A 19,259-nucleotide genomic window follows, 5' to 3' on the forward strand; every position below is an offset into this window, starting at 1 on the left:
AAACCCCGGTGGACTTTGGATAAGGCTTGTCTTAAAGGATTATTATGTGAACAACATATTAATCCGACTAGGTTTGTCCATGATGCATGCACAATTATGATTAGAGTAATGTTACTATGGAGGTCTAGACTGGTACCCTCAAGCGGACAACTTGAGGGGGAAAGGCACAGAACCATCGACTGCACCGCTGATCGACTAGTTTTACCGCAAATAAGCCTTTCCTAATTTAAGGGTAATAAATAGGAATAGCGCAACCACTCATCAAGCGTTGCTATAGGATTTTGATATGCACGAGTGGAATATGATGTGGAGTATGATATATGCAACAATAACAGCATATTGTCAAGTATTTGCACGTAAGAGAATAATAAATGCAGTATTTAAATAATTGAAACACGGTTACAGAAGAAAACAAAGAGACAAGTCAGTTTCAGAAAAATAAAGAAATCATAAATGCTTAAAAATAAACAGTTAAATTCAAATAAGGGGAAAGGGTATGTGGGATAGAGCATGCTTGGACTAATTCATAAAAATAAGTTCGTTATGGTAAGAGCCTAAATATCCCCAGCAGAGTCGCCATGCTGTCGCGCCCCCCTTTTCCCTCCTCGCGGGGAGAAGTCAGGGTTTCGACATTTCATGGGGGTAATAACTCGTTTCCTTTTGGGAATTTGGATTTTGAAGAGTCGTCACCTAACGGATTATGGTGCTTTTGGGCACCTTGAGCAATAAACTCATGGACTAGTTTGCATTACCAGAGATTTAGGATAAGGCTCGAAATAACCTTGAGGGGAAAGTGTTAGGCACCCCTCTCGGTTCACAACGGTGGGTCCCGGCCGAACTTATACTTATGAATTAGTCCTTTAAACAAATAATAATTTAGACACATATAGGCATGTTTTAGGCATTTATATGACTCAAATAAGGAGACAAAAAGAAGAGATTTGAACAAGTTGCATATATAGAGGAAAAGTAAAGTTTAAACATCGGGAATTGGGAAAGAGGGGTCCTAGGTTGGTTAGCCTACAGGATCATCCCACACAATGCCCGGTAATCACTCCTCAATGAGGGGCTACACATGACATTAGCGCGTAGTCATCATATCCTTACTACCCAATTCCCTCCCTTTGGTCATAGCCTAAACTGTTTTAGCAACCTTGAAAATGTCCTATGCGTGCACTACCCGTCCCTTCCTCGTGGCCCTAGAGGTATTTGAGACCTCTATTTTGGACAGTTCTAAACCTTCCTAAGGTTTTAAAGGATAAAAGTCTAGGCGTCAATCAAGAACAATTAGGACTGCATTTAAAGAGAACAAATTACAGGCCCACAATTACCTCCACAAATATAACAGGTAAATGCACGTCTTCAGACAACAGTCAGGTATTTTAAGAGAAAATCCTAGGACATGATATCTAGGTGAGCAGGGGTTATGCAGTATTGAACTGGGGCAAAGTGTCGTAATCCTATTTAGCTTGCCTACTAATTTAGACCTGTTAAATCTGAACAGTTTTAAATAACAAGCACAGTTTCAGAGTTGCAGAATTTAAATCGCCCTATAGGCTTGCCTAAACACAGAACAGTGATGTCATAAGAGCATGATATCTACATTGATGCAGTAAAACAATGAACAGTTTTATACGGACACTTGAGATCCTATAGACATGCTTTCTAGCGGTAGTAAATTAAGGCATTGTTTGAAAACTCATTTAAAGAAGCGGACAGTTGACTGAACCAATTCAGAATGAACTAACATGAATTAAACTGATTTGTTTCAAGTAAACTGATTTTAAGTCCTATAGGCATGATTTCCACTAGAACTGATTTAAACCCCTATAGTCATGGTATCTAATTATTAAGAGCTGACTTAGATCCTTATAGGCATGATTTCTAAGGAAGCGAGTTTGAACACATGGTGTAACGAAACATGAACTTCAATTACTTTACACCCTATAGGTATGATATCTAATTATAAGGCCATTTAGATCCTATAGGCATGGTTTCTAATATTGTAAAGCAAACATAGCAAACACATTCGAATTAATATAATCCTATAGGCATGGTATCTACCCAATTTACCCAACATGTATATTACTACCCATCCCTTTTCACTAGTCACCCAAATATTGTTTACAAATAATTATTACAGACCAGCTGAATAAAATACATAAACAAATAAAGAAAAAGAAGAAGTGAACTATAGGGAGCCTGGAGCAGGCCCAAATGACTTCCAAGCCTCCAATAGCCTCAAATGCCAAAGTTCCATAGACAGTATCATGTCTAGGTGTGTCAAAGTTCCCTAAGGACCTCAAGGATCCCGGGCAATGCTCACGCCTAGACCTTTTTCTCAAACAATAACTGATTTAGGTGTAGTGTGGAAAGGCCAGCTCCGACATGCCAGAGTTCAGAGAGATCTCAAGGACCTCAAGGCAGTGCACATGCCAGAGGGGCAGAACCTAACATTCTAAGAGCAAAGTTAAAGTGCTTGACATAGTTTTGTTTTGAAAATAGTACAGAGATGACTTCAGAAGTAGAAAAGTTTTCAGAAATAGGAAGTAACTTAGTGGTAAAAACTAGTTTGAGAAGAGTATCAAGCAGCAGACAATCAATTGGTCATAACAGTCATTCAGAACACTTAACAAATGGATCTCCACATGAGGTAAAGGGATTGTGGCACATAAGAATCACCTTAGGGTACAGGGATAGGAAAAGGAGAAACATATAGTCACAAACTGCATGCAACACTTTGGATCTTAAAGACTCAGTAAATAGTCAGGACATAGATAACAGTTGGCCTATCTTGAATAGGATTAAACATATAGTTTAGACATGCCAAGTGAAGAAGTAAACAGGAAGGAGTGCAGAGTGTAAAACATGCATGGAACAAGACAAAGTCTTAGACATGCTGAGCAAAGAAATAAACAGGAATACAAGTTGAAATCACAATTGATGAACTAGTGTAAGGATAAAACACATAGGGTTTGGTTCTCAAAACTTAATTAGAGACATACCAGTTAAGGAGAGCAGACACAAAGTATAGAGCAGTGTAGCGCAATAACTAGCCTTGGCTTACAGCCGCCTAGTTCAATGGAAGTAGCAAGTGACAGAAAAGAGCAGAAAGTATAAAAGAGAGTTTTGAACTAGTGTTCGTTGTCTCCAGAACTTAAAGTAAGAAGGGGTTTATATAGTAATCAAAAGCTTCATCGAATAAGGTAAGAGATCAATTAAGTAGCAAATCAGGGAAGTCACATATAAATCAGCAAAGTCTTTCCCTTAATCAAGGGACAGTTAAATCAACGGTAAAACATGCTAAGATTTAAGGAAAAGAATCAAGTAAAGTTTTGGTACAGAACAGGTAATTAGGGGTAAATGAACAACAGTTTAATTAAGGAAACAAATCAGTAATAATCAGCGAAATACAAACAAGGCAAGGAAAAATTAATTAAGGCAAGCAATCCAGTCAAATCGAATAGAGAGGTAAGAATCAAGAGTTAAATGGAAGGTGTCCAAATTAAACCAGGAAATAAGGGATTCGGAGTAATCAAGGGTTCGGAAAGTCATAAAAGAGGCATCATGCTTAGCATATAAAATAAGGTAGAACATGAATAGTCAGGATTTCACATAGCTTTAACAAAACATATAGTTAAACGATACTGATTCAATGAGAAAGATCAAGCATATAGAATCAGTGAAAGCGTTGAACTAAGCAATTCAGTAGAAGCATATTAGGACAAGAAAATCAGGAGAAATCACAAGAACCCAAAGCAAGAGCACAATCAAATGTACCAATATCCAGAAACAAAACGAAGAACCCCCAAAATTAATGTTTTCAGCACAAACGGACTAAGGTTGTAGCAGGCTCACAAAAATCTGTCAAAATATATGAGAAACAGAAGATTAAACACAGAAAATCATTAAACAATTTTTAAAAAGAAATTCCAGAAACCCTAGTTTTAGGAAAAGATGAAAATCACTTGAAAATCGTACGAGTCTTGTAAAGAATCTTAAGGCTGTTGTAAAAACTCACATGAAACAAACCCAAATCATCTTATTTCTGCACAGATCTAAGAGGTTTTAGAAAAGAAATTAGGGTTTCAAAGAGAACCATACAGAGATGAAGAAACCTGCTTAGAAAANGTCATAGATGCAAGTCAAGTTACGCCCGTCGGTCCCGTTGGACGGGCCCGTGCGAGGGTGGCGAAGAAGTGACATGGAGGACGGGGCCAGTTGGACGGGCCGGGACGGGGGGGGGGGGGGTGATGAGAGGTCACCGGAGATAGCCATAGATGAAGGTCAGTGAGATTGGATTAGGGTTAGGTTGAGAGCGTTTGAGAGCAGAGGGGTTTTCAGGGCGGTGGGTGTATAGGAAAAGATAGGGTTTGGGGGGTCTTTTGGGTTTAGTTTAGGAAGGGTTGATGTCGGCCGTTGATCTTTATGATCAACGGCCGGGTTTAAAGGGTGTGGGGGACCGGATCGGGTTTTGGGGTGTGGGCCGGGTAATTTAATTGAGTACTGGGCTGGTAATTGGGTTAGGTTGGGGTTGGATTGGGGCTAAAATTGAAATAAAATTAGGCCATATTTTAAATCGCCATTTTAATACTATATAATTTATAAGAAATAATAAATGATTTTTGAAAAATAATTTCGTGTACTAAAAATGATTTAAAATAGTTATTTAATATTTTAAAAATGTAAAAGACCATTTTGTGCATCAACAATGTAATTATGCATTAGTAGGGCTATTATTGCAAAGATGTGCAATTTAGCCTAAAAATGCAAATATAATTATGAAAATACAGTGAAAATGTTTAAACACTATTTTGGCATAAATATTTAATTTAGATGACTAAATCACCACAAAAATAATTTGAAGGATAATTACTGGATATTTTATAAATTAAAGAGAAGAAATAAATTGATTTTTGGAGCTCTTAAAACTATAGAAAAATTATTATATATATAATAAAATGCTTATGCATGCTTATAAATGCATATGTACTATTTTGAAAGTATATATGTATTAAGAATATATGAGGAAAAATTGGGTATCAACATATGTAATGCACTAAAAATATGTAATTATAGCCGAAATTTAATCACGCCCAACTATGCCATATAAAAAGGACTAAGCGGTCGTTGCAAATATAATCCAGTTTACAAGTCCGGAGTCGAATCCCACAAAGAACTAAGGCTTAGCTACAGCTGTTCAATATTGCTAAGAGGACAAGCTCGAACAACTCCTATGTTATAAATATTAAGATTCTTGTATCTAATTGACTAACAAATTAAATTAGTAGATTAACAACTAGGGATACTAAGGGTTGAAGACAAGATTAAGGAGGTCTAGAATTATGATTTCCCAAATTATCGGAATCCTTTCCGCTACGTCTTCTATAATTTCACCTAAGTATTCTCTACCGATCATGAGCTCTCTAGGTGTCGTAATTCTCTACCGAGAATTTGATCACGCCCAACTATGCCTTATAAAAAGGACTAAGCGATCATTGCAAATATATTCTGGTTAATAAGTACGGAGTCGAATCCCACAGGGAATTAACCTATTAAGCACAACTACTAGACTCGCACAAATTCACACAATCAATCATCAGAAATATTTAAGTAACGAATCGGATGTTTACTAACTAAATATTACGTAATGAAAATGCAATAAATAATAACTAACTACGAATGGGTTGTAGACAAGAATTGAAATGATCTGCGGTTATGATTTCCCCTATTATCGGAATCCTTTCCACTACATTTTCTTTAAATTTGCCTAAGTCTTCTCTACCGATTGTGAGCACGTGATTTTTGCCCTATATGAATTACTCCCATAAATTCAAAATAAAATAATTTCTTTCAGTGTTTGCAATTTTGTGGATTTTCGTGGCATTTTCTGTTAATTGTGTGCATTTTTGTCTGTGCATTTTAATTGGTGAAAAATACAAAAAATATGTTGCATTTGCATTTAGGGTTTGACTTTGCATTTTTTTTAAGAATTAATTAGTAAGTATTTATTTTACAAAGAGGGAAAATCACACAAAAAATAGTTTATTTTCACATTTTAATTTTAGTTTGGAATTTTGGTAGTATTCTATTTAATTTGGTTTTAATTAGGTGTAATAAATGTTAGATGTAGTAATTAATTTAACTTGATAGATAATTTGATTGGGGATTAATTTAGGTTTGTTTTTATTTTATTTCAATTTAAAATGAATTTAAAAGAAATCAAAAAAATAAAAAATAAAAAAAGAAAGAAAAATGAAAGAAAGGACAAAGAAAAAAGATCTCAGTTTTGGGCCATTTCAGGTTAATTATTCCAGGCCCAAACACCAAATACCCGACCAGGTTTGCCCCAATTCGCCCAAACCCGTCCAAATATCCATGCCCCAACCCGGTCCAGCCCCCCATCAACCAAACGACAACGTTGCGCTTAAAACGAATCTGAGCCGTCGAGGTTGGATTGATCCAACGGCTCAGAAGTGGGTAACCCCATGTATAAAGGTGTCAGAATTGTCCCCCCTACCCCTTCGCTCATCTCTCACAACCCCTCAATCTCTCCTGTAACGCCACCGCCGGCCGCCTGCCGGAAATCGCCCACGGCAGCGGCCGGCATCCAACTGCCATGAACTTAATACCAAATATTCACCTCGCCCCCCTCTTTCCAAATACCCGTCCACTTTCCCTCAGAACCAGCCTGAATTCTTCAAATATCAGTTTAAAACTCGGAACCCTAGCGCCGACCTTGTTTTCTACGATAGCGGCGCCGGCCCCAATCACTCCCAAATTAACACCTTGAAACCCCCATGCCTCCCTCATGTCGAATCTACAAACATTTTCCCTCGAATATCCCCTAACCTCCTCGAATTTTAGATCAAAGGCCTAACCCTAAAATCCCAAATTTTCCAATTCGAGTTTTCTTCGAAGGTTTAGGTTCATTCCGATGTTATTCACGTGTTTTTGATGAGAAAAACACGATTAATCTCAGATTGAGCCAAGAATCTGAGGATTTGAAGATTCGTCACTACCTTTCACTGTGAGAGCCCTTCTAGGTATCTTCTTTGTTCATTTATCTTTTCTTCTGTGTTTCTGCTTCATCTCCCCTTCTTGTTTTTTTTATTGTTCGGGGTTTCTGTTATTCATGGTCGATTAATTCGGGCTCCTGCTTAATTATTTAGTTCATCTAACAATTTGATTAATTCCCTTTTGTCAATTAGCAGTAATTTAGTTTAGGGTTTTAGTTATGAAATTATTCCAGTACTTGTATTGTTTTGTCTTTCAAAAGCTTATAGAATCTAGGGATTTTTTGTTTTATGCACGAGTTGGGCTCTGGTTTGTTGTTGACCCATTTGGTAGGTGTGGCCCATTTAATTTGGTCTATATAGTTGGGGTCAGTCCAACCCGTTTGAATTCCTGCGGTAAATTTCAGAAGGATAAAGGGTAATTAGGCAGAGTTTTAGAGGGTAGCTTGGGTAATTGATCCAGGGAATCTTGTGATAACATAAATAGGAAGCTTCTAGGAAGCTTGGGTGGGGGTTTTTAATTGAATTTCAGACTTGTAGTACGCTAGCTTGGTTAACAAGTCAGTAATTGAGGGACACCTAAGCTAAAATAAGAATTGGAAAGGGGCTAGAATTGAAAAAATAAAAATCTGATAGTTGCCCTAGCTTGCCTATAAAGGCACCCTAAACTTGGTTTGGAAGGCAGACGGAACAGACCTAAGAGACCTTAAGAGATAAAAATCTGAGAATTTAGAGCTAGACCTAAGAGACATAAGACCTAAGAGATAGAGAAGAGAATTTTTTTGAAATGGCTAAGAATTTCACTAAATTTCACTGTTTCATTGAGTGTTTCTTTATGATTTCTTAGATTTCCAACTCCTGAAATGAAGGCTGATTTATCTGAGGGCTGAAATGGTTTGATTTTGCGAAACTAGAGATAGAGAATTCCAGAAAAACCAAACGGCTGAAACATTTTGAAAAACACTGTTCTATTGCTTTGGATCTTAAAGTTTTCCTTCCCTGAATAAGTTTCTGCTTTACTTTGGGGTTGAAATGAATTGAGTTCGAGTTTTTTTTAATCTGGTTTGGATTTTTGCTGGGGTTCGAGTGTGTTTTTGAGTGCTGATTCCTTGATCTGAGTCTGCTGCTGCTGTTCTCTTTGGATTCCCTCTCAGTTTTGTTTTCTTTGCTGATTATTCAGGTACACTTCTTCATTTCACATAATGTAAGGTTTGATTTGGAATCAATATGGCATTCGGAGCTTTGATTAGTAGTTGTAATCAGTTTTTTTCTTGGTTCATAATTCAGCTTACTCGATTTACTTGCTTAAGTTTCTTGTTTATGGTATATGGCATCCTGCTAGTTGTTAATAAATATCATGCTGTGAGCTGCATCTGGTTGTAAATCAATAGAGCAATTCAATTTCTCATTTGGATGCCTCCTAGTTAACTATTGGCAATTTGAACAGGTTGTTGAACTTGAGAATCAGCTCTTATAAAATTATGTAATGGCAATGTGTTGCACCTGAATTGCTATGCCTGTTAGTTCATTAAGTTCTGCTGTAATTTCAGTTAAGTAGTATTCTGTATGGACATGGATGGTGAAGCGGATCTTAAGCCAGTTTTGAGCATGTTTCAATTGAAAGACTATTTTAGACCATCAGAATACCCCACTATTTGATACATGTTTAGATAGCCAAATTCATAATTGAAATGGATTGTTAGTTTAGTTTCCTGTTTCATATAGTTTGCTGCATGATTGGTGCTCAGTCGATTTAGGGTACTTGTTAATTTTGAGGAATGGATTTGAAGGTTGATTATGAGGAAGTTTGAGCCTTATATAAAGAAGGAAATATGATACCTCAATTGTCATTGAGCTAATTGGACTTGATCAGAATTTTTTCCTCACTTCAGATGATGCCTTGGTTTTTGTGACACTTTTTTTTGTTACTTATTTGGTCAAGACCTGACGTGGGTTAGCTAGTTTTGTGAACCTAAATTATACGCTGTGTATGTTGTGAATGGGATTCGATCGTGGGTCTCCAATTTTGGCAACGTTGCTATACTCCCTAAGATTGGGCTGCTTTTGTTGGGCCTGAGCTGAATTGCTATAAGGTTTACCGTCAGCGGTATTATAACGTTACAAGACCACTGGGCCCGTGACAGGCCCAAGCCCCAAATAAAGGCTGGCCCTCATATATATTTCACAATTTAGATACAACAATAAATAATTGCAGTTTGCTTTAGGCACGTTTAATTTACCATCGCAATTGTGGACACGTTCGCGTGACATGATCGCGATCTCTAAAAACAAAACCGGAGTATTCGTTCGCGCAACTTCGGCCAAACTTTCTTAATAATAATAAAGTGTTATTAATTGTGGACACGTTCGCGTGACATGATTTTTGACGCACCAAACAAATGGGTACACGTACGCGTGACCCGTTTCAAGATAATTTCCTTAATTTAAAAGCGGTAAAAGGTAAATGCACATAGGTTCTAAAATGAGTAATTAAACAATTTGTTTAATCCAAGTATGATCAAAGCGACCGTGCTAGAACCACGAAACTCGGGAGTGCCTAACACCTTCTTCCGGGTTAACAGAATTCCTTACCCGGATTTCTGTGTTCGCAGACTGTATAACAGAGTCAATCTTTTCCTCGATTCGGGATTCAAACCGGTGACTTGGGACACCATAAATCTCTCAAGTGGCGACTCTGAATCTTAAAATAATAATCTTGTTTCGATTGTCACTTAAATTGGAAAAAACTCCCTTTGTTATACCCTTCCGGGGGTGTAGTGAAAAAAGGAGGTGTTACACCGATCATGAGCACTCTGACTGTCGTAACTCTCTCCCGAGTAATTACCACAATATACTAGACATATTCTCCCGAATTACGCTAGCTGGACTTATGTGAAGCTCACTCCGATCGCACCAAGGTTTTGTTATCCCTAATCCCACATTTAAACCCTTCATATTGATCTCTCATATACGTTAGGAGTGATGTTGTTCAACAACTACCTAAATATGCACTCTCTCCCAAGTAATGCACACTAAATAGGCACAGTCGATTGAGGGCCCTTCAATCAACAACAATAATAATATAGTTGAACAAATAGAGAAAATAATACGGGAAATCTATATTAACGTAACAGGAAAGTCATCCTCAAATAGGTTCCATCAAAACCCTAGATTAGGAGTTTAGCTACTCATACTGATAGTAACAATATCCAAAGTATTTTGCATAAATAAAATACAAAGTAAAGATGAAAGGATGTAGAAATCAATGATTCTAACTCCCAACGGTTGTTCCACGAGCTATCCTTGCCTCCGGTTGTCAAAAGTCTTTCAAAGTGGCATTTTAGGTCTATTTATATGTGTAGGAAAATACCTAAATGTGTAGGTCAAGTCCTAGTCAAACCAAGAGATGAAATAAGTCTTCGAAACTCGAAATGTGCACGCCCAGACCTGGCCTCGCAAGGCATAACGCCTGGTGGACCTTGCCCCAGACCTGGTGTCGCCAGGCATAATGCCTGGTGGACCTCGCCTCTGCCTCGTCTCGCCAGCTCCTACGCGAGATTAGGGCCTGGCGTCGCCTGTCCTAACTCCTGCTTTAGGCCTGGCGTCACCTGCTATAACGCCTGCTTTAGGCCTGGCTTCGCCAACTTTCTCCTTTTTACTGTTCTCGGGCACACTTTCAACGTTTGAGTATCCCTTATGCTCTACTTTTATCTCCAATTCACCTACACATAAAATAGACTCCTTTACGTGCAAATAAAGTGTAATTTATCATTAAAGCATATAAAATGCAAGGCATATAATGTATGAAACTATTGAATTATAGCCATACATCAATACCCCACACTTAAACATTGCGCGCCCTCGCGCTATCAAACTACACTTACAGACACAACCTCTCTAAGCAATTCCCTTAACTCATTAGACCAAGAATATTTAAAATAGTCTAAGCACCAAGGTGTAACATCCTCGCCTCAAGATTAGACTCACAAATACCATGACTTATCTACAATTCACTTACTTACTCGAACATGGAGGTCAACGACAATACCTTTCCTTTATGAATCATGTGCCCTCACCCAATTAAAGAGCTTAGTTTTCACACACAATGAATTTTAATAACGTAGGAACTCAAGATAGGAAAAATTCACTCGCTCTCAGAAATAATATTCATATGCCCCAAATGATGCACCATAGGCTTGCCCGTAATGTAATACTCTACTAATCGAGTTCATTCAGTCTAAGATCAAGTAGGACTTTCATTGGTTATAATGTAGGCTATGGGTCGGGTAGGATACATTTGGATATGAGTGACTACACCTCCCTTAAGCACTTTAATAAATATTGTCGCGCCCCCTTTTTCTCGCAAAATCGGGTTTCGACATTTCTTGGACAACTCCTTTTTGAGAGGGTAGGGAATTGGAATTGAAAGAGTCGCCACCTAACGGATTAAGGTGCCTTAGGGCACCTAGAGAAAATAACTCATAAAACCAGTTTACATCACCAGAGATCGGGTAAGGGCTCAAATTACCTTGAAGGGAAGGTGTTAGGCACCCTTCGAGGTCCACAAGGGTGGGTCCCGATCGAACTTAAATTAAGCAAATTAGTCTAAAAAGGGAAGGGAACAATTTGGACAAATACAACATTCAATTTATTTTAAACAGGAGTATAAGGGGGTGGTCCTAAGTTTTTTAGCCTATAGGATCATTCCATGCAATACTTTGCAACTCCCTCAAGTCGGGGCGTTACTCATAGCATTATGGCACGGACTATCATCTCTTTACTACCCAATTATTATCTTTAAGTTATTACTTAAGCGTTCTAGTAGTTTGTAGCTCGTTCCTTATGCGTACACTACCCGTTCCTTACCTATGGCCCTGGAGGCATTAGGACCTCTATTTGGGATGGTTCTAGACCAACCTATATTACTTAAAAATGTGAAATCTAGGCGACAAACAAAAACAAATAGGACTTTCAGATAAAGAACAAGCATGGGCTCACATTGACCTCCACACATAGACAACAAAAGCACGCAATTGAATCAACAAACTTTATTAACGTTGGAATCCTATAGGCAGGATGTCTATGTGAGAAAACAGAGTGCAGAGATAACTTTGTTAAGGCGAGAATTAAGACATATTTGTTTGCCTACTGATTTTATTTAGCATGAATCTGGGCACTTCAGGCAGTAATATGTCACGATTATAAACCCAGAATCATTATTAAGTCCTACAGATATATTGCTTAAGTGATTGACAATAGCGAATGAATTCAGTTGCGATCGACGGAATCCTAAAGGCATGATTCCTACAAACTTATTGATTATAGACCTATAGATATGGTTTCTAAGCGTAACACTGATTTTGACTTGTAGGGATAGATTTTATTCCTTTTTGATCCTATAGGCATGATTTCTAATTACTGAAATGACTTAAACCATATAGGCATGATATCTAGGTTTAAATGGATTTAAATCCTATAGGCATGATATCTATGAACTTCTATATGGGCAGAAATTAAACAGATTGCCAGGAAGGACAGTTGATTTGAACAACAAGATCCTATAGGCATGCTTGCTAATGCATATTTGTTGGAAACATGTATAGATCCTATGAGCAGAATTTCTAATATGTAGAATTAAATGAAAGTCCTATAATCAGGATTTCTAGTATACCAATGTAAAATACAGAAAAATGATCATGAAATCCCTATAGGCAGGATGTCTAAACACAGTATAGAACTCACACAGTTTTCACTTAGACGAATAGAATTGACAGCATAATTAAATTCTATAGGCAGGATTTCTACCCAGTTTTAACAAAAGATATAAAAGAAACCCCCCAGCTTTACTAAATATCCCCGAATCTGTTTTTACAAAGTTATTACAGCCTAGAATAACCGAATGAATTACATAAAGGTATCAGTTACACTATAGGGAGCCTTCATAGGCCTAAATAAACCTGGGAACCGGGCTTTCTCACATAACAGCGCTGAAGCATAGCAGTGATTCATCCACAACACATTAAAACCAGACTTCCAGTGTGTCAAAGTTCCTAAGGGTCTCAGGGACCCTGGGCAATGCTCACACCAGAACCATACATTCAGAATAGAGTTCATGAGAGATTGAAAAACCATCCCCCAGTGCGTCAGAGTTCAAATGAGGCTCATGTGGACCCTAGGCAGTTCTCACACTGGGGTGGTTGAGAACCTAAGGGACTAAGAGTATGAAAAAGAGAGAAGGGACATGTTTTAAAAATAGTTGGATTTTATAAAAAACAGGATTCAGAACATAAAATTGCAGGCAAAACTGCACCAAGGAAACATACAGAATTCATGCTTAAACACAGAGTTCAAATAAGTTGAAGTCTAGTTAAGCTAAATACTCATGCTAGTACTTAAGACAGTCATGGCTTAATCATAGAAACAATTAGGTAGAAATGATTAAACTGGTCATACATCTGAATTACATAGGCAGAGTATATGAGTTAAGCAACCAAATTTGCTGATTACATGTCTATAATGCAAAGTTTAGAACATGTATAGAATTAACAAAATAGTGCATGAGACAACTTAAACCTTAGGCTAAACTATGAAAAGGATTCATATTATTCAGAATAACTTGGTCTTAAGTTGACAATATTACTAAATGAGATCATATAATCATATAAAGGACAGTCATGCTGGGAACTGAAACAGACTAGTCAAGCAAAGCATGGGGAATGAAATTGCAAAGGTTAGGGCATACCAGTTAAGTAAGAAATAAGCAAGTATGCCACAGCAGGGAAATCCCAGAATAACTTGGCCTTGGCTTTCAACCGACCAAAATCAAGAGACACTTAGCACAAAAATCAGAACACCAGAGAGATCTTAAGTTTTTAGTGAGAAATATGAGAGTTCGGGTCTTGTCCCAAGGGGAAAGGGGAGAGGGGTTTAAATTGTACTCAACTAGGTAGATAAATAAGGTAATGAATCAGTCTTACACAAATAAGAAATGGGAATAACTCTACAATCAATCAAAGTCGGAGTTCAATCAATTAGCAGCATATAATCAGGCCAGTACTACTTAAATTAGGGAAAGTATTATACAGAATCAATCAGTGTTCAAATGCCGGATCAAATAAGGTAAGGAAATAATGAGAACAGGTAAATCGAACGAGATAAGGAAATATCAGAAACGTACAAGAAAGGAAAGACTGAAATCTTAGCAAAGATTTCAAAAACACTAACTTGGGGTAAGTAAAATTAGTCAACAATTAACGGCAATAGTTAAAGATGCATAGAGGTAGATAGACAGAAACATTAAAGGAAAAATAATTAAATAATGAAAACCCTAATTTTAATGTAAGTAAAAATAGGCAGAAATATAAAGAGCTTTAATAAAACTGCACAAAGACATATAGATGGAAATAATTAAAGTTTGAACCATATTTGTTTGATTTTGAAGAATCAAAACCCTAAATTTTAGGGTAAGTAAAATCAGTCAGAAATAATAAAGAAACTATAAAATACAGAGATAGAGATACTGAAATATTAAAGGAAAAATACTAAAACAAAATAAAAATGATTTTAGATCTGGAAAGATCTGAACACTAGTTTTAGGGTAAGTAAAAGATTTAACCAAAAATAGACAAATTCGACAAGTAACAAGGTAAATAATAACATTAAAACGAACCAAAATCTGGTTTGAACCAGAGATCCAAAACCCTAACTGAAAGATAAGATAAATATTCGTACTCACAGATATTGGGATGAACACGGACGAGAATAACCAAAATATAAGAGATTTTGGACCAGAACTTGTTCGAAACTCTTGAGATACACTTGCCATTTGAGGCAAATAAGTTTAAGTAAGATCAAAGACAGATAGTAGGTAAAAAAGTTAGGCCAAATAAGGCAAGAATCAAGAAATGATTCCATTTCTGGCCGGAATTGAAGGAGAAATGGTGACGGCGGGTTAGGGTTTGAGAGGGTGAGGGGTGAGGAGATGAGAGGATTAGAGGACGGCGGATGGGGGAAATGATTTAGGGTTAGGGGTGTTTGGTATAATTGAAAAGGGTTGGGCGATTGGGAGCCGTTGATCTTCTGAGATCAACGACTAGGATTAGAGATTATGGCCGGGTGGGTTATTTGGACGGGTATGGGTCTGGCGTAATTGGGTTAGGATAATTGGGTTAGGGTAATTGGGCTGGTTAATGTATTGGGCTTGGTAGGTCCGAAATTAATTAGGCAAAGGGGCTAGATTTTAGATACCCAATTAAATCAGTAAAATAATTTATAAAAATGATTAATAAATAATAAAAAATATCATTTACGCATGAAAATGATTTAAAATAATTACTCAACATTATAAAAATATAAAAAGTCATTTCCTGTGTACATAATGTAATTATGCATATATATGAGCTATTATTGCAAGATGTGCAATTCTAGCCTTAAAATGCAAATGTATTTATAAAAATGCAATTAAAATATTTAAGCACTATATGGGCATAAATGATGAATTTAATGATTAAATCATCATAAAAATGCAGAAATAAATTGATTTAAAGCCTTTAAAATTATAGAAAAATTATTTAAACAATTGTGCATGTTTGTAAATCTAATAATAATAATGCATGTGCACTATTTTGAAAATATATATGCATATTTAAAATATATGACGGAAAAATTGGGTATTAGCACATACACTTCAACATTCAAGCCCATACTTATGTCAAACCAAAACTCCACCTTAACTTCGCTTTATTTTACTACCTACTTCTTTAAGCACCAGTACGACTATTTTTTTTCTTTTTTCACATCTTCTTTTTCTTTCTTTTCGTTCAATCCAAGTGGCTTTTATTGACATATTTCGTTCAATCCAAGTGCCAACCCACCACCCACACTTTAACTTTTTGGTAATTCATCACAATTCAAGTGCTTATAAGAGGTGACAAGGTTCAAATATATGGTCGATTCAAACGAAGGGGTACGACTTGTAATGTGGTACCAAAGAAACAAGATTATAGGCTCAAAGGGGTTAACTACGATACATAAGATTTAGGTAGGTACTCTATATATATCTGGCTTAACAAAGAAACGCCTATATCATTTCTCAGACTGAACAAGACTACTATTTCGCTTTGCACACACACGGGGCAAGTTCTAGACATCAAATGCAATGCACAGGATACATACAAACCTCACACAGACATGGAACATAACTCATTCAGGATTGGTTTTTTTTACCACAACACTCCAGTCAAAGCATTTAAGCAAATTTAAGAATCTACTATTTAAGGTACTTATACTAGAGTCAAAAACTGAGCCTAAGCGTCACAACCAGAGTACTAACTATTCTCAAGGCATCACAAAGCTAAGAGATATTGCTGTGATTAAATGCATAGCCCCGTGATTCCTACTCCTAAAAATTAAAACTAACTACACCCGGTTCAACTAAAACCCTTGGAAAAAGAACCGCGGCCTAGAGAAAAATCAAAGGGGGAAGTTACTACACTACCTAAAAAAAACTACTTTTAGGTATTTTTACTTTAGGTACTTACCTCCTCAAGAAAACTGTCTAAGAANAAAAAAAATCTTTTTGGTATTTTTCTTTGGACTTACCTCCCTCAAGAAAACTGTCTAGAAGATTCATCGTCGGGAAGAGTCCAATTTTTTTTCTTTTTTTTCTAACTAAAAACAAAAAACAAAAAAAAATGAAAACAAATTCTTAAAACAAATAAATAGAACTATTAGCTAACAAAAACGACTCCTACTAAAACAACAAAAACAAATAACAGCTACTAATTTCTACAAGTCCCCAGCCCACACTTAGATCATGCATTGTCCTCAGTGCAAGCACAAATTCACAAACAAGAAAAGGGGAGTAGGGTACAAGGAAACTCCCTGATCAAGCTGCGTCCTCATCCTCTGACGCCCTCCACTCTTCATCATGTGCTTCCTCCTCCTCCTAATCATCGTCCTCATCATCTGACTGCTCTGGCTCGGCCTTAGACTGCTCAGGTGTGTTGATATCCTCATCATCGGGAAGTCTGTATCCATCACATATCCCAACCAGCTGCTGGGCATGAGCATTGAGCGGGTACCGCTGCTCCAATAAAGTCCTCACCTCAGATGTGGCTGGCCGACCCCCTATCCTCAGCTGCAAATCCATCATCCCATAGAGATGGGCCATAAAACTATCATCACGAGCATTGTGCTCAACACCTGTCAATGATGGCATGACAGTCTCTTCTTTCAGCCGGAGACTAGTGATGTCCATTTGTCGGAGGGGCTGATCGATAGTGTGGTCAAACTCGGGCCCTCCTCAACCTCCTCGTGTCTTAAGAACTGAGTCAAAAAATTGGCAAATGGCATTAGATCGACTTTCTTACTCGTTCTGACTGAAGACATCTGGTAGCGGGTCAGATGACCCACATTCACCCTTTGACCTGTCATGAGGAAGTAGAGCACACAGGTCCTCTCACGGCTAATGATCGTTTCATGATTGCACGGTAGGAGCCGTGCATTTATCAGCTTAAGCCACACTTGAGCCTCCGCCTTCATCTTCTTCTTGGGGAATCTCTTATGCCGATTTGTTTTCTTATCTCGGACCCAAGCTGCCGTTGAATCGACACCACAAAGCGTGTGTCTCAGCTCTCTATATGTAGGCCGGCGAATAAAGTGGTCCAATGGCTCCACAGGAACATCCAGAGCACCTAAAAATTTCCAGATGGCCGTGGCTGAAAAATATATCAATCATCCACGAATCGGCACCAACTGTTTCGTATCCTGTGGATCAAACCCAGCATAGAATTCCCGGACTAGATTGAGATTAATATCCCTTGTGTTCTTGAATACATAGCTCAACCCCAAATCCTGGATGCCCTTACAAATTGCCTGATACTTTGCTTTCAGGCTGCGTTCCTGGATAGCTGCTTCTGGTGTACATGTTTAGGCCTACAGCGCCTGTACCAATCTTTAGTATGCGGGGGTATGCTATTGATGACAAACTCCCGTTGTCCTTAGGTTTGTGGACGCATCACTGCTACAGCTGCCACAACTTGTGCTCCACTTAGACTGGAGGTAGCTTCTCCCCCTTTTCTCTTCTTTGGGGGAGGTGCGGAGGTCGCCTTTGCTTTAGCCGAAGCAGTGGAAGTTGCCTTTCCTTTGCCTGTGTCTTTTCTGAGGCATCTTCGTTCTTACACAAGTAATCATTAATCAGTCAAAACAGTATTACACATTACACACATAGTCTTGCCCAACTTTTCGAGGTTACTCAGACTTCACCTCGTATTTTCTTAACATTAGAATCAAACAACAACACATGGGCTACCCGTGAGCCACCCCACACTTAAGATTTTAACGTGGTGCATGACTACATAACACTAGTCTATTAATCCCGGAGACTCGGGCTCCAATGGGGACAAGGACTGCCATTGAGGCATTATACAAACACTTAGCATGCACTGGTGCCATGGGAGTGCTTATAGGGTTGAGAGATTGCCTCACCCTCCCAAATTGGCTTGGGAGTTCCGTACTACCACTTGTTCATACAATAGCAACACCATTCCTATGGGGTTCATGGGATAATCCGGGGGGATTGGGACAAAAACCATTATTATAATGAAGAACAACCCCTAACTTTCATGTCTAATTGCATACCTTTACCAAACTCAAAATTGCAAAGATATAAGAATCATACCTTAGAAGCTTTAAATGGTAGGTGTTGCTTGGGAATTGCTGGTGCAAGTGCAAGAAATAGCAGGACTAAGCTTGACTTCAATGAGGATGGGAGAGACCCGATGGCAGTGTGCTTGTGAGTGTGTCAGGGTGAGAAAATTTGTGAGGATTTTTGTGTGAGGAGTGAAGTGATTTAGGTTAGGGTTTTCTTTTATGTTAGTTTAGGCGTTTAAGTTAGATTCCAAGAAGGGAGGGATTAAAAGAAATAAGGGAATGAAAATTAAAAAAACTGAAGAAACATACTTACCTGGCGACGCCTGCCCTAGTACCTGGCCTCAACCTATGCGGCGCCAGGCTTAGCGCCTGGTGTACCTGGCCTTACCCCAGGCGACGCCAGCTCCATCACCAGCTATACCTGGCCTTACCCAAGGCGACGCCAACTCCATTGCCAGCTTTCCTTCATGTGACGCTAAAAACTCTACTCGACTTGCCCAAAATCACCTGCAACTTATTAGTACCTAAAAACGAAATGAAAAAAATTCGAACTACACTAAAAATCAACTACGAATAGGGTTGCCTCCCAAC

The sequence above is a fragment of the Nicotiana attenuata genome, unplaced genomic scaffold, assembly GCF_001879085.1.
Source record: "Nicotiana attenuata strain UT unplaced genomic scaffold, NIATTr2, whole genome shotgun sequence".
Lineage (NCBI taxonomy): Eukaryota > Viridiplantae > Streptophyta > Magnoliopsida > Solanales > Solanaceae > Nicotiana > Nicotiana attenuata.